This window comes from Periplaneta americana, chromosome 16 (assembly GCF_040183065.1).
Source record: "Periplaneta americana isolate PAMFEO1 chromosome 16, P.americana_PAMFEO1_priV1, whole genome shotgun sequence".
NCBI classification, from domain to species: domain Eukaryota; kingdom Metazoa; phylum Arthropoda; class Insecta; order Blattodea; family Blattidae; genus Periplaneta; species Periplaneta americana.
Window position 1 is genome coordinate 109,691,031 of NC_091132.1, and position 17,262 is coordinate 109,708,292.

At 35.5% G+C, this 17,262-nt stretch overlaps 1 protein-coding gene across 6 annotated transcripts in view; it reads left to right on the forward strand.

The window, feature by feature from the left end:
* The first annotated feature begins 3,987 nt into the window (after positions 1 to 3,987).
* Positions 3,988 to 17,262, forward strand: part of LOC138691058 (probable multidrug resistance-associated protein lethal(2)03659) — an 83,520-nt gene continuing 70,245 nt past the window's right edge. For 3 of the 6 annotated variants that reach the window (XM_069812725.1, XM_069812726.1, XM_069812727.1), the window contains exon 1: positions 3,992 to 4,112. The gene's annotated coding sequence lies outside the window, so the exon portion shown is untranslated. Of the gene's footprint in view, positions 4,113 to 17,262 lie in introns of all 6 variants that reach the window. The other 3 variants (XR_011329737.1, XM_069812728.1, XR_011329738.1) reach the window with 2 other exon arrangements.

A 17,262-nucleotide genomic window follows, 5' to 3' on the forward strand; every position in this document is an offset into this window, starting at 1 on the left:
TAAAATGTCTGTAATATCCAGTGGCGTATACTGGTTTAAGGGTCTGGGCTACCACTGACCCTATTATTACACAAAATATATTTTAAAATCCCTATAATAAAATTCCTTACCTATTTATATATGAATTCCAGACGTCTTGATTGGGACGAAAATACTTTGATGACTTCGTCATTGAAATTACAGTTGGGCCGCTTGCGAACTTTCTGCAGAAATGACTTTTCAATGGACATCAGTGCCAAGCCGGATAAACGTTCTTGTGTATGAGTTGATCTACAGTAGGATTTTATTCTCTTCAACGCAGAAATTGTTCTTTCTACCGATGCTGACGTAGCTGGTATTGTCACAATTAATGTTGCCAATTTAAGGACTTCAGGAATAACTTGGTTCAGCTGGTTTTCATATATGGCAGATAATATTTCATGGATAGGTTTGTTCGAAAAATCAAAGGCCTCTGCTGAATATATTACACTTATTTCATTTTTCAAACGTACTTGATCAAAGTGACTGTTATAGGACTGAAATAATTTGTTTAGTGCCTCATTCGGGAAGTTTTCTCTATAAGCAGAAAATTTTTGAGAATCTAGAAGATGTGTGAACTGAAGCTTTCCATAATCAGAAAATCTGTCAGTAATTTCCATGTGCATACGATCTAGTATGCTGTAGTACAGCTGCCTGTATTTCAATTCATCATCTCCTTTTCTTCGCTTTAATAATGGTTCCATTGTATTGTCTGAAGAATTTTCATTTTCCATATTATTCCAAATGGACGGAAACCCACTACGTCTGAACTCGGATATATTATTTTTTAACTTTGATACCTCTTGCAAGCAGTATGCTATGTCTAGACTTTTTGTCTGAAGAATATTGTAGAGCACATCTGTATGTGCGAACACCCTAGCATAGACTTCAAGAAGAAATATATTCTGAAATTGTGTAAAAAAATACAAATATCCTTGAGCCTGCACAATTGCATCATCATCCCAGTTTTCTTCAGAGTCATTACAAATGATATTTTCAAAGAAAGCAGTCAGTTGTTCTCTGTATTCCTTCACTGTATTTACAAGCCGAGATGTAAAATTCCATCTAGTTGGTGCTACTTTTGGGAGTTTCTTTTTCATAAATTCCTTGAGTTTTTCTGATCTTTTAGGAGATGAGAAAAATGCAGCTAAACCCGACAGTGTTTTGAAAAAAATGCGGCATTATGGAATGGTTGAAGTAGTTTGTTGCAAAACTAAATTGAGAACATGGCTGTAACAATGGACAAATGGTGCTTGAGGATACTTTTCTTGAACTTTTGTTTTTAAGCCATTAATGTTTCCCGCCATAACTGAAGCACCATCGTATGTCTGTGCAATTAACTTACTGCCGACATTGTATTCTGCTATAACACCTTCCACATGCTGAAACAAAGCAGCAGCAGTTTTGCCCGAACTGACATTTGTGAATCCTATAAACCGTTCTTGAACATTGGCAGTACTGTCGACGTATCTTAAAACAGTGGACAGTTGACTCTGATTAGAGCAGTCACTTGTTTCATCAACAACAATAGCCACAAAAGGAGCTTCTTCTATTTCAGATTTTATGTTCTTTATCATAACCCCACTTATAGCAAAATATTAAGTCATTCTGAATTGCGGGAGAAGTACCATGGAATACTGTTGAACTCTCAAGATGATTGGCCAGTAAATGGTCAAATTCACTTAAGGAACTTAAATATTCAATATAATTTCCTCTATTGTCTGATTCCACACTCTCATTATGACCCCGAAAAGCCAATTCTTGTTTTCCTAGAAAGCAAACTGCGTTAATAAGACGCAGTAAAATCTCCCGATTTTTTTTTTTTCACAAGAGCATTGTGTTGGTTGATGTGTAGAGCTTTTTGCTTATCTAGCTGTAAATCAATTCTTGTCTTCCCAAAGTTTGCAAAGTTCATGCTACTATAAATATGAGCTTTTGATTTGTCGTGTTTTAGGACTGCCGTTCGAAGGGAGTTCATATTAGAAAACACCTCTTTTGACCACACTTTAAAAAGCACTTTTAATAAACTTTCTATTACACAGTCATTTTCAACACAAACCTCTCCAGAAACTTGTTCTGCCATATTTTTCACAATATCACTTAATTGGGAAATTAAAAATTTAATAATTCACAATTAATATAACTCTTAAGACACTCGAACAAATTACAAATTTAAAATACTGCACTGCAAGAACACAATCACATTCATGAGCTAGCGTACTAAGCGTATTGTTGCTTCGCGCCTGCGAAGAAACCGATCACGAGAGCGGCAACTCACCCGGCCTACACTGCACGATGGAAACAGAAGGGAGCGGGGGATAGGCAGTTGTGCGACAGGACAGTTTGAGTGGAACGGTCATAGGCTACCCCTCGTAGCAGCGGTTTCTCCAGTGATGCAGCCTTGACAACTTGTTTCTTTTCGAGAGCAGAGAGCGCATATAAATCTAACAATTACTTTAATTTTAATTACTGTGGTAAAACTAATACGGTAATACAAAATTATTACATTATGTTATATTATAAACTTTTTCTTTTGTAATTTCCTTGGGCTACCGCCGGTAGCCCTGGTAGTCCGCAAAATACGCCCCTATCACTAGAATTTCCCCGCAAAATACAGTAAGTCCATATCTGAATTCACTTTAAAAAAAGCAAAATATGCATTTCGAACATATTCAAAACTAACAATGTTCATCAATTTTTTAAATAAATAAGTTACAGAAGATAACTTTGTGCATACTGTATATACCTAATATGTGATCTCTAATATAGTTGTCTATCTATGAGGAAACCAAAGAAAATATGAAAGATTGGAGAATGCTGAGTTTGCAGTGAAAGACCTGCCCTTGGGAAGAACACTTACGTATGTAGGATGTATCAATAATATTACTCTTCACCAAAGAGAACATGATTGTAATTATGGAAAACTAATCATGTTATAAAATAAATAAGCATTATGTTCTTCAGTTCAAGGTTCCACGTGTTATTGATCATTTTATCAACTTTCTGTAATAATAAATAATTCTGTGTGTTATTTTTAAGTGCTTTAGGCGGCTCTTCACGGAGCCAGTTTCTTTCTATCTTCCTTTTTACTTACGTAGCTGCAGGATTTAACGTTTACCTCACATGTTAATTCGTGGTTGGATTAGATTATTTATTAGTCGTTAGTATTTAAATTATTTCATCAATTTTATGTCGTCTGTCAACAACACTGAAGGTTAAATAGGCCGTTCATGTAAAATAACTACAAAAATAGCTGTAATTAAGCAAATAAAATTAGCAACCGCCACTTTGCAATGAAGCGAAGCATTTTTCTTTCTCGTCAAAAGGGCAAAGCGAAAGCGCTTTATTACAACGCTTCTAAAATACGCTTGGTTTCACTTTCAAATTACATTCTAAAATCGACTCAATCATCCAAATTTTTAATCTGCCGCCACAAATGTGTACCCTGAGCGTATTCCGAATCTCACCGGTGAGCAATCCGATGGCATCACGGTGGTCCGAATTCCACCGATGACGTCATTGATGCTCCACCGGTGCCATCAACTTGCAGAGGTAGTGGCAGTCTCAATCAGCCGCCATCAGTGAATCCGATTGGTTCTTGTATAGGGCGGGAATTAGCAGACGAATAACATCGTGCACTGTTGTGTCATGGCGGTGTGTTCTGCTGCACTCGGATCAACCGATTAATGACGTCACAGTACCTGCTCCAAACCGCTCCGTCCCCAGCAGTGTTGCCAATACAGCAGTTTTCCCGCTATATCTGGTATTTTTCAGTATTAGTTTGGCGAGTGAAGTTTAGGATATTTGTATTTCTGAAATAGAGATTTAGCAGGTATTTTTAGCACTCCCAGCGGTAAAATATTCTCATTTTACATTGACAATATAGTAACTTAGTGTTTTCTGCACTGTTTCACAGCGGGTTTTTAAGAATCGAGTTGGCAACGCAGGTCCCCAGCTGTCATAGTCATAGTTGTCACGGACGTCGATCGTAATACATAACTTGAACGTTCGGTAGAAGTTCGACGTACGGACAAAAGCAACGCAACGTAACGTAACGCAAACGATCGTAATTCCAGCCTTACAGTTCCCACGTGGTGAGTACTCAAAAGCTCTCTTGGAGCCATTTTTTTTGTGTACTTACTGTCAGATATTGATACGTTTCGTGTTTCATTCTCCATCGATTTTTTGTACGGTTTTGTACCTTCGCGTCAAATGTTAATGAATGTTTTATTGTCAGCCGTTAGCGCTTTATTTTCAAAGTGCCGCTTAACTGTCATGTCCAATCTTTCGAAAAAAAAAAAAAACAGGTATAACCTGTCACAGATTCATATACCGATATTGGTAATTTTAAAGATATAATAGAAAGGTATGATGTCATACAATTCCTCTGCCTCTGATCACTTATGTAATTCCTCAACTAATCCACTGACCTTGTCCCGTGCGTTTTTTTAAAGCGCTTCAAGACTTTGCTGCAGCGTTGACAACCCTGAGACTTGACTGGATCGCATAATTGGTTCCAGATTGTCGTACTATTGATTGGAGGATCGTACACTACATACAAAATAGGCCTATTTTGATCATTTTATCTCAACTCCCTTCAAAGTGTTTGATTTAAACGATTTTTTTAATTCTTTACAAGGAAATATTGTTTAAAATTAAATATAAGCGCATAAATTGATTTTTAAACACTTTGTTGTCTCTTCACTTTGGGAGGATCCTCAGAAGGATCAACAACAGCAGGGACAGCAGATGTCCACAAACATCGCAGTAGTACGATCTGTGCCACGTCGTTCCTTCCAAGATCAAAACTGTCGTCATCCAGGATGCAGGAATTAGAAACCCTTGGGCATGTTTTGGGTTATAGCCCTAAAGGAGAACTACTGAGAAACAATCGCCACTATAAAGTGAGAAGCTCCATCGCAACCACTCTTCGGTAGGCAAAGTAGGAGGTTTACAAAGAAGTTCACTGCTTGGCTGAGAATGGGTCAACAAAAAGAGCAGACATTATAGCCATTGATCGCCGGAATCAAAGAAGCCTCATTCTTGACCCCACTGTCTGTTTTGAGAAGGATGATCAACAAGTCAATAACGTTAACGATGAAAAGAAGAAGCGTATTTACAACCCCGTATTCCTCACTTCAGTGAGAGATTCAAAATGAATATTAATGCATGGGAAGTGAAAGTACTTCTTTTTGGCGTTAGGGGAACTTCATTTAAGTTAACCTAAACCATTCTCCTTTCTCTTAAATTTTCTAACGAGGACATTAACATAATTTGTCTAATGGTATTGAGAGATTCATTATCCATTTTACACAATCACTTGTATAATACTACGTAATATATTTTTTTTAATTCATTTCATTACCCTTCAATGTACTTTCATCTCATGTTTCTCCGAAATCAAATTGTACTTTATTTTTAAATTTATCATTGTTCCATATTCTCTCTGCAATCATATTTTATTTTGAATTTAATCTGCGCTTTGTATTCTGGATCCTAGTGGTCAGCCATAGATGTTGGCCAGATGTCTCAAATTGTGGAATTTGTGTAGAACCTACACCTAGCCCTTTTATAGTTTGTTTAATCAGAATAAAACCAAGCTTTAAATTAAGGAATTGTTTACCATCATTTTCTACAATTTTGTTTCTGCCCTATATATTTAAGTACACCGGATGTAGATTTTTTTGGAGTAGGACCTACTAGGACCATTATCACTATCTTCTGATTCCATTGCCACTATTTCACGTCAGAACCTATCACAATGACACCTGATTTCTTACTGCCCGTGCACTGTCACGAAACACGACTGGCACAAGCAAGTACTATAATAGACTGTTCCTTGATCCTTTGTAGGACAAAATAGCCCCATATTTTGAATATGTTTATTTTCTTTTTATATTGTGAGACTTGTGGTGTTCTTAAAACGTTATAGGCTTATTCAACTTACATATTAGTTATTAGTTATTACATGCTTATGTGGCAACAGTAATTATTATGTTTAGACTATTAAGAAGATTGGAGAAACCATATCTCTGAGATATTTGAAAATAAAGAAAGGAATGTTTGTCAACATCATTTTTGAATAGCCAAAAGTAAAACCTCGTTCACATTTTTCAAGTCACTTGATTCGACGAACTTGAAAGGTGTGAACTATGTTTCAAATTGACTTGAAGTCAAGTAACGGCTTGAATTCAAGTTTCAAGTGAAGTTGGATCCCTTTCTACTTTTTACTTGACTTGAAAGGACACTTGAAACAACTTGAAGAGTGTGAACGTCACTTGATAACTTGAATTCAAGGAGAAAAGTGCGGGAATTTAAATTAACAGCTTATTGTTTATCAGTTCTACTGGACATAAAAATAATAGGAAACAATAGTAAGTGAAATAATGACCAAATATTTGAATTTCTGAAGTTGTATGAAACTCACGAAGGCCTGTGGATTATAGAAACTGCTGAGTTTCATGACGGAAATGCAAAGGAAACTGCCAAGGAAGGAAGAGTTCATTGAAAAATTGAACAGCAGAGATTTTAACGTGGACACAAATGAGATATGAAAGGCAATTAAAAACCATTAAACTGTAGATAGGGTAGAAGTGAGGAAGATAGGAGGGATTAAGAAGAGTGTTGCTTTAAGGGATGACATTTATCGTCCGAAACTGGCATAGTTCAATGTGGATGATAGATTTTTTTGGGAACTGTGCTTCAAGATAATCATTTTCAATTATGCAGCCATTCCAGGTTCCGTACGGGACACTTTAGACAGCAACTTTGAAAATATAATTGTCTATAAAATTTATGTGTTTGGTAGAATATGTTCAGTGATAAATGAATAATTTTGTTAAAATATGAAGGATCCTCGCCCTGAAAAGAGAATAGTTCATTAAAATTTATTTTCTGAGAAATACCTAAATAAATTGGGATTCTGTACGGGACTTTTTTAGACACCTCAATAGTCAGCAAGCACTTTGATGGCAAAAGTCTGTGATATCTGACTCCTTAAGTAACTGAAATTCTTTCCATAAACTTGTAGGTATTGAAACATTTTAGAAAAGTGTTACTAGTTAAAAAAAAAAACATGTAACTGCTACGAAATAACCAAAAATACTTGGTTCTGTAAGGGACAGGCACGTAGTTCCATACGGGACACTTGTAAATTAGGAGTCTTCTTTCAGAGGTTTTTTGTTTTTTGGAGGTAATAATGTAATCTTAGTATAACAAATATGTATTTTTATCGATTTTACATGCATTTTGTGGGACAGCAATGCGTAATTAGAGGAAAATTTGTCAAGAAACTGTCAGATTGATCTGTTGAATTTAACCATAAAAAGTTGTATGTTAATGATTATGTATTATATCGTTTATTAAACTGCAATTTTATGTCAATTTAAGAGCCTTCAATTAAATTTATAATACAATCTGTCAGCTCCTTTTCTACCAATATCAGAATTATTTAGATTCTTCTAATCTGAGACACTTTGACAATGCTTTCAAATGAAGAAGATTCCTCATCTAGCTTAAAATGTTTGTCATTTTTGGTTCTCAGTTTAAAAAAAAAGTACAGTAGGCCTACTTTAATATCTTCGTTTTCAACTTTGCCGTTACATATAGTCAGTGCTGTCATGGTAATTTTTTTTCTTTACCCCATCCCTTGTTTTCTTCCTTGAAATATATTTTACTCTCCTCTCTCTATCTCTCCGACTGTCATTTAATGATTTTGTTAGTATTAAAGAAGAGGTAAAGAAATTTTTTTGCTTTACATTTTAATTGTACAACAAGTTTGATTTAAAGAATACACCATGTAGACCCACCCTAGATGCACACTTGTCTCGATGAATCTTGGAGTGTGTATTTGCAGCACTTCTTGTTTTTCAACCATTATTTTATATAATTCTGGATTCCAGTGCTGCAGAGGTGGACAATTTTTGTTTATGAACATCAAACAGAATACATTAGGAACAGCAAGAGACGATCTAATATCTGTACATATACGATCTCCGCATACAGAACTTAGGCACCCATATGCTGTATGGCTCCGTACAGACAAAATTTTCTTTTCTTCATACGATTAATTAAAAAAATTGTAGGTTCTCATATTATGATGTATGGCCCCATATGACCTCCATGACAGCACTGCATACAGTATGACATTTATGCTTTAGTCCCTTATCACTTGCCAGTTCAACTTCAATGAACTTTCCAGGATTTAAACCTTCCAGATTCATGGGATGTTTTAGGTTGTGGTGGCTTTGTTCTAGAGGAGACGTATTTTCACATTCATCTGAAGATCTATGTCTCTCTAGCATCTGATTCTGAGTCATTTCCTGTAAGAGACGAGTCAGAGTAAATCTCGTAATATATAGACTTCTTATTCATTCATTCATTTATTTTATTCCATAGATCTTACATGAGCAATGAAGCTTTAAGATGTGGAACAAGTCAAAATTTTACAATATTACAATTACAATTTTAGACTGTGACATGCCTCCTGCATTCCACTGTAGAATTCTTAAAGTATTGGAATTGGAATGGTGAGATTTGCCTAAAGATGTCCCCACCCGAAGATCCGATTGGGGGACAGTTTTAACTCCGGAATATTTATCTTTAGGACTCATACTCATGTATGTTGTGGCTTTCATGTAACTGTTTTCTTAACGGGCACCAGGTTTTACAATGTGGCAGTTACATCACCCGATGTAAACCCCCATTATGCAAGGGGGACCGCACCTGTCGTTGGTCAACTGGTCCTTCGGACCTAGCCGGGAGGACTAAATAGATGTTATTTAGATCCACCGACCTTTCCCTCATGTGCCGCTGAGGGACGCTGTTGTGCTGTGATAGGCCAGCACATATGAAGGGTCCAGGGGAAAAACCTGTTAAGTCCAAAATTATCAATTTTTTGTTTTGGATGCCATGAAATACCTCAGGCAGTAGAGATTTCTGTGGTTTAATTGTACAGAGTAAAAACTTGATTAAGCCAGATATATTTGAAGAATGATAACTCAGATACAATAGAATGTAATGGACCTTGAAACATTAAACTTGCTCTCCTGTAAAAACAGTAAAATGTGACTTAGCAGGTTCTTCCCCTGGACCCTTCATATGTAAATGGCATTTCCTCCATTTTATATGAAACAGTTATACCGCTGTGACTCGGTCCCCAGATCCTCATCTGTTAAAAGCAGGGTGTACCATGGGCAGGCTGAGGTTGGGAATTGGGTAGGAGAGGCTATAGGAGGCGCATCACTACCCCTTACTGCAGCCTTCAGACTATTGACAAATCATGACTGTCTAGCAAGTCATCTCTACAGAATAGGTATCTCAGCTTCACCCATATGTGTCCTGTGTAATGATCCAGCAGAAATGAATGAAGACCACTTGAAGACCTGTGAAGCATTAAGATCAGAAGAAACTACAGTTCAAAAGTATTGAAAAGCACGACTGCTAATGGCTTCATTGCCAAATGCAAGGCACTAGACAACAACAACAACAATTACAATTTTTACAAATTTTTATAGTTTTACAATTTAGTAATTTTCTACAATTTTTACAATTTTGTGCAATTTTTTACAATATTTTGGCGAGATGTAGTGAGATGAGGTAAGGTCCGAGGATTCGCCAAAATATTACCCGGCATTTGCCTTTTGGTTGGGGAAACCTCGGAAAAACCTAACCAGGTAATCAAATCAAAGGGGGGTAATCAAATCAGAGGGGTTGATGCCAAGGACTCGCCATAGACCATCCGGCTTCAGTCCCACGGCTGTGGAAAACCTCGGAAGAAACCAAAGACCAAAGGGGGATCCAACCCAAGCCCAAACGCAGCTCCAGATCAGCAGCCCAGCGAGTCTGCCGACTGAGCTACATCGATGGCTCTACTAAAAGTATACAATACATAGCCAATCAGATTATTAAATTTACAAACGCAAACGATCATTCATCAGTTCAGCTATATGTATAATACAAAACTAGTAAGTTAATCAAATTTAAGGTATAAACAATTCAACCAGTTGTGTTATACAGAAATTGATAATACATATCATGCAAACTACTTCAAATTACAAACACAAAGTAATCATTTTAAAAGCATATACAATTCATCAGCCAAATTATAAAAACATATACCGGTACAATCAAATTAGTTCAATTTACAAACTTATTTTCGTTAAGCTATACAAAATTGTACAATTCATATGAAGTAGACTAATTCAATTTATAAGCTTAAACAATTCATCAGTTGACCTATACAGTATATTATTCAATTTACAGCACATACAATTCATCAGTTATGCTAAACAAAAATATACAATGGATAGTAAACAGATTAAGTCAATATAAATACATATTTTAGTTGAGTTATATAAAATTGTACATGTCATTTAAGTAGAATAATTCAATTCACAAGCATAAACAATTCATCAGTTGTGTAGAAGGTATGAGTATGTAGAAATTTGGTTAATTCTTTTCTGAACCTTTTCTCGTGGTTTTTCAAATCTTTAAGATAATTAGGCAGTGCATTGAAGACTGTTGTACAAGAATAGCGAACTCCTTTTTTAAAACAGCTTAGACTAACAGAGGGTAGATGAAGATCTGATTTATGTCTTGTATTAAAATGATGAATGTCTTGATTAGTACTGAATTTATCTTGGTTCTTAATATACAGCATCATTAGGGAAAAAATGTATTCACAAGGTAAGGTCAAGATTTCTAAGTTTCGGAAAATATTTTTACATGATGTCCTTTTATGCACACCGGCCATTATTCTTATAGCTTTCTTTTGTAAAACAAAAACGTGTTTAGCTTCAGACGAGTTACCCCAGAATATTAATCCATACTTCATTACAGAGTGAAAATATGCAAAGTATGACATTTTAAGTAAGTTTATATCACCAATAGTAGATAAGGATCTTAATAATTGGACAACTTCCATCGACACCATTTTATCCTACTTGAAAACAAAATAACTTGAATATTTGGTTTTAGAAATAATGTGAGTACTGAAGATGCTATACTAGTAGTCACATCTGACATAACTAAAGCTTTAGATGAAGGAAAGAAATGTTTAGGTGTATTCTTAGATTTGAAGAAAGCTTTCCATACTGTTAGTCATGAAATTCTTTTTAAAAAGTTGGAAAACATTGGAATTAGAGGTATTACCGTGGACCTGTTTCGATCTTATTTATGCGGTAGATACAACATACGAAAGTAAATAATGCGATAAGTGAAAAAGAAACTGTTAATATCGGCATCCCTCAGGGAACCGTATTGGGTCCTGGTTGTTCAGCATTTATATAAATTATTTGTTATTCTTAGATGCTAACATTACTAAAGTTAATATTTATTCCTTTGTAGACGATGCTGTTGTCATATTAACTGGATGCTGCTGGGAACATGTTTTTAAAAACGTTAATATTGGCTTAAATTCAATTAAAATGGTTAGATTTTAATCTGTTAGCACTCAACATAGATAAAACAACTTTTATTCCCTTTTCTTTAAATAAAACACGCCTCTCTACAGTGGAAAACAACTATAATTTAAAAATTCATAGCAATAACTGTACAAATATCTATAATAATTGCAGTTGTCCTAAACTACGTCCATCAACCCACGTGAAATATTTAGGTATCTTCATCGATCAAAACTTAAAATGGAACTTTCATATTAAATACTTATGTCTTAAATTACGTAAAACTCTATACAAATTTGTTCAACTGCGTCGCTTTATGCCAGTAAAACAATATTTTTAGCCCTAGTTCAGTCTAAAGCTTAATACAGTATTGAATTATAGGATGGGGTGGATTATCACAGAGTACCATTCGCCCATTAATATTACTACATAAAAGAATTATTAAAATATGTTTAAGAAGAAAACTTGATCATCCAACTCATCTCATATATAAAGAATTTAATGTTTTAAATATCAAGCAAATTTACATGTATACTATTTTGAATCACTACCACAAATATCAAGCTAAATTTATATCATCTGATCATGGGCACACCACAAGAAGATACAATATTTCGCTTCCTCTCATTGAACCAAAATGTAAGACTGAAGCAGGTCTAAGGCACATTTCTAATTACGGTCCAAGATTGTGTAATTAGTAGTGGCTTGTGCAGCAAATGGTGCAAATTAAGTTCTTTAGAAGTTCAAATTAAATTTTTTCAAATTTATTTCCAATGAAGAATACCAGACATACCCCTCTGAATGGTTTTCTTTATGCTAAACACTTTTTATTGAACCTATACATCTTCAGTTCTTGAGTTTCAATGTGAAAACGCAAGTAACAATGTCAGGACGATCAGTTGGTTTTTCGCGTTGGAGTGAAGCAGTAGCTATTTTAGGTCATTGCAGATTGTAGGTGAGAGTTAAGAAAATATCAGGTTTGCCATACTTTCCAACAATAGACATAGCGTCTTGGTATAGCTGCTGCATGTTTCGTGAACTACCATCAAATGTAGAGGGTAGAATCATTTTATCCTGCTAAGAGATCTTGCTAAAGTGATCAGGACACTACAACATTTTGTAGGCTTCTGATTTTATCAGTAAGTAATACCTTTTGGTCTTTCCTTAGGCATTATAATTTTTGCGCTTCCTCCAGACAATACTGAAGAGAATCACACACAAATATTTATATCACTTACAAATGGCTTTTAAGGAACCTGGAGATTCATTGCCGCCCTCACATAAGCCCACTATCGGTCCCTATCTTGAGCAAGATTAATCCAGTCTCTACCATCATATCCCACCTCTCTCAAATCCATTTTAATATTATCCTCCCATCTACGTCTGCCTTCCTCAAGGTCTTTTCCCTTCAGGTCTTCCAACTAACACTCTATATCCATTTTTAGATTAACCCATACATGCTATATGCACTGCCATCTCAAACATCTGGATTTAATGTTCTTAATTATGTTAGATGAAGAATACAATGCATGTAGTTCTGGGTTGTGTAACTTTCTCTATTCACCTATAACTTCATCCCTCTTAGCCCCAAATATTTTCATAAGCATCTTATTTTCGAACACCCTTAATCTCTCTTCCTCTCTCAAAGTGAGAGTGTAAGTTTCACAATCACAAAGAATAAGATTTTCTTGTGGCCAACATCTCAAAATACAATAGACTAGGATGACTGAAACTGTTGAGATGATACTAACCATCTCTACTCTCTAGGCTCAAAAATAGTGTTTTCATTTCTATATTTGTTTTCAACATGTTTTTATTCATACCTGAAGCAAAACATGATTAACTGAGCACAGTAATGTATTTCATATATACGAGTAATTTCCGTCAATAAATCAGAAGTATATCAACATTCACTCAACATTGTGAACAGGTACCCAAGTCAACAATTTTCAAAACAGAATTTCTCCATTACAACAGAGTCAAAATTACGACATACGTTCATAAAACGAAGTGTTTTTATATTTATTTCTACCACAAAAAAAAAATTGTCTTAAGTACATGCATCCTGATTAAACATTTTTTTAATTATCTCGAAACTAGAAGAAATGACTTAGGTCTCTTTTTACAATACCGTACCCGATTTATATATGTATATACATCTTAATATATAAAAGTGAATGTGGGTATGTATGTATGTATGTATGTATGTATGTACTCTATACATATCTACACACTTTGACCGATATGTGCCAAAGTTTGCATATTTAACCTTCATAACCAGGAGAAAAACATAGGCTATATTAAAATTGCGCACATGGAAGTTAAATTAATTAAAAAATAAAAATAAATACGATAAACCATCATGTATAATAATAAAATGCAATCTTCTATAGTCAATTGTTTTTTATTATTGTCTGTTGTATTCAACATCGAATTTCACGAGGCCATGGAAATTATAACACGAAATTAAATAACATTGTTGATACACATCATGGAGGCTAAAACTATATAATTCGTGCAATAAGTATCTTTACCCAGTCCAGGACCATATTATGAATTTCTGGATAGTTGTAGATAGTGAGCAGACTGTGTTTTATCCAACTGAATTCTAGAATTCTTTCAAACTACAAGGATTGCGACCACATAATTTACTTACGGTAATATTGAATAACCAGAAATACTATTGCGAAATATTAACCCATCAAAATTATGCACCAACATGAATTCATGAATTGGTGTGAAGAGCTCATGCGAAACGTAATAGAAGTCGCAATATTAACTGGAAAAACGAAAGGAGAAGATGTTTTTATCTCACATATTGCCATGATACCCATTCGATTTTAAGCAACTGCAATTTTCAGTGCGACTAGTATTTGTAATAACCATATTAAAATTAAGCTCAAGGACAGTAGCTCAAAGTTGCAGACATTGACTTAAAAACTACGTGTATTTCACATCCTCGACTATATTTTATACAAAGGAAAAAAAAAAGAAGATTTTACACATATCAAAAAGCAATTCAATGACATTTCTGTCATGTTGCTAATGTAGTATGTGAAAGTACGTAAGCCGACTGAAAATAGCACTGTATTAATTCTAAAATATGTCTCTCAAAATATTGTTGTTCACGTCCGAAAAGTCCACACCTGTGGAGTAACGGTCAGCGCGTCTGGCCGCGAAACCAGGTGGCCCGGGTTCGAACCCCGGTCAGGGCAAGTTACCTGGTTGAGGTTTTTTCCGGGGTTTTCCCTCAACCCAATACGAGCAAATGCTGGGTAACTTTTGGTAAAATACGCTGATCTAGTGCATTGGCAATCCCTGTCTTCTTGAAGTTCTTAACAATGATCTCGTAAGATATGAGAATCCACAGTCCAAAGTCGACCATGGACAGTCTATTGTTTCTAGTTGCTAACCGCTTGGAGTGTTTTATCACGAGATTTGCAAAAAAACACCTCAAGCTTCGCGACTGTATATAGTAGACTGTGGTGGAAGTTCATGTGGTAGATTGTAACAATGCCACTAAATGCCACATTATTACAGTGGTGCCATTTAGGAAGCGGTGCGATTTATGCCACTCTACCCTATGTATGTGTGTATGATCTCATTACAAATCTACACGCTTTGACCGATATGTCCCAAAGTTTGTACATTTAATCTTCATAACCAAGAGAAAAGCTACATTAAAATTGTCCAAATGGACGTTAAACTAATTAAAAGAATATAAATAAATAGGATCAAATATTCAGGTATATTAAAATGCAAAATCTTCTACAGTCAATTGTCCTTTATTATTGTCTGTTGTATTCAACATCGACTTTCACGAGGCCATGGAAATTATAACACGAAATTTAATTACATTGTTGATACATCATGAAGGCTAAAGTCTAGAAGACAAATACAATAAGTATATTTACACAGTCCAGGACCGTATTATCAATTTCTCGATGCATTTGTACATAATGAGCAGGTTGTGTTTATCAAACTGAATTTTTTGAAACTACAAGGACTGCTATCACATAATTGAATACAGTACCTAATTTTGAATCACCAATAGTACCATTGCAAAAAATATTGACCTACCAAAATTATGCAATGGATTGAGAATTAGTGAGAAAAAATTCATGAAAAACGTAATACAAGTGAATTATTAACTGTCAAACAAAAGAAGATGCTTTTATCCTATGTATTCCTATGATAAACACTAAAATGCCTTTCGATTTTAACCAACTGCAATTTCAATGCGACTAGCATTTGTAATGACCATCTATTAAAATGAAGCTCAAGGACATTCGCTCAAAGTTGCAAACATTAACTTAAAAACTGCGTGTTTTTCACATATCAAAAAGCACTTCTATGATACTTTTGTCATGTTGCTAATGTAGTATGTGACTGTACATAAGCCCACTGAAAATAATACTGTATTAATTCTAAAATATACGTAGCCTATTGTTATTCATGTCCGAAAATTTACTACTGCGAAATTCTATCAGTATAATCACGTTGCCAATGTAGTATATTATGCGTTGTGGAAAGAACAATCTCTTAATTTCTAAAACACTGACATACCTCTCTCAGAATATTAGTCTTTATGTTAAAAAATGACTTATTTTGAGTTTATATTGTATCTGTATTATGAGTATAAAAATAATATAATTAATATGTTCTGAATTTGTGACATACAATTTCTCAAGTCATAATTTAAAAAAAAATGTGTGTATTATATAAGCGGGTGTACAGCGATCAACGGGTAAAAAAATATTCCAATATAAATTAAATTATATATGTATACAGGGTGTTTAAAAAATACGGGGCATAATTTCAGGTATGTATTTCCCACATGTAGACAATCAAAATAGTTCATTACAACATGTGTCCGCAAATGCTTTATTTCCGAGTTATGGCCTTCACAACATTGAAATTCACCAGAACGTTTTTCTTTCCGCAGGTCGTTGCCGTCAAAGGAGACATTAAGAGGGCACTCTGACAGTTCATTCCGAGGCGAAGGTTACATTCAGTGTTGTGTAGGCGTTAGACTGTGCGACATGTATTCAAATCAAGAGCTGGCAGAGATACACATAATGTACTGTAAGGCGGACGGCAATGCTGCGCTGGCTCGTCGTTTGTACCAGGAGAGGTACCCCACAGCGACAATGTCCAGATCGGAAGACATTTGTACGTCTCCATTACCGTCTGTGCGAGTATGGAAAATTTAACTCTCCTGGTTTGGGAAGGGGACGACCAAGACCTACAACTCCAGAAGTACAGGAGGAGATTCTGGAGGCTGTGAACATGACTCCTTCTATCAGCACACTAAGGGTAGCGTTGCAAGTCAATGTTCCTCATACAACTGTCTGGAGACTGTTGAAAGAGTATCAATTGTATCCTTATCATTTGCAACGTGTACAGGCCCTGTCACCAGCAGATTACCCTGCACGAGTTAGGTTCTGTCAGTTGTTCTTGCAGCAGTGTGGTGTAAATCCGAACTTTCCTGCCTTAGTATTATTTGCAGATGAAGCACAGTTCACACGAGATGGCATAACAACTTTCCACAATCAGCATGTATGGGCGTATGAAAACCCACGTGCAACTGTTCCATCTCATCACCAGGTGCGGTTCTCCCTCAACATGTGGGCAGGTATCATTGGTGATCGATTGGTTGAACCCCATGTACTTGTAAACAGACTTACGGGGCAGGTGTACACAAACTTCCTGGAAAACACCATACCTCATGTTTTAGAAGACACTCCACTGATCAATCATCAACACATTCACTTCTTGCATGATGGTGCTCCTGCACACTTCAGTCGTACAGCTCGCTGGTACTTGGATCGAAAGTTTCCTG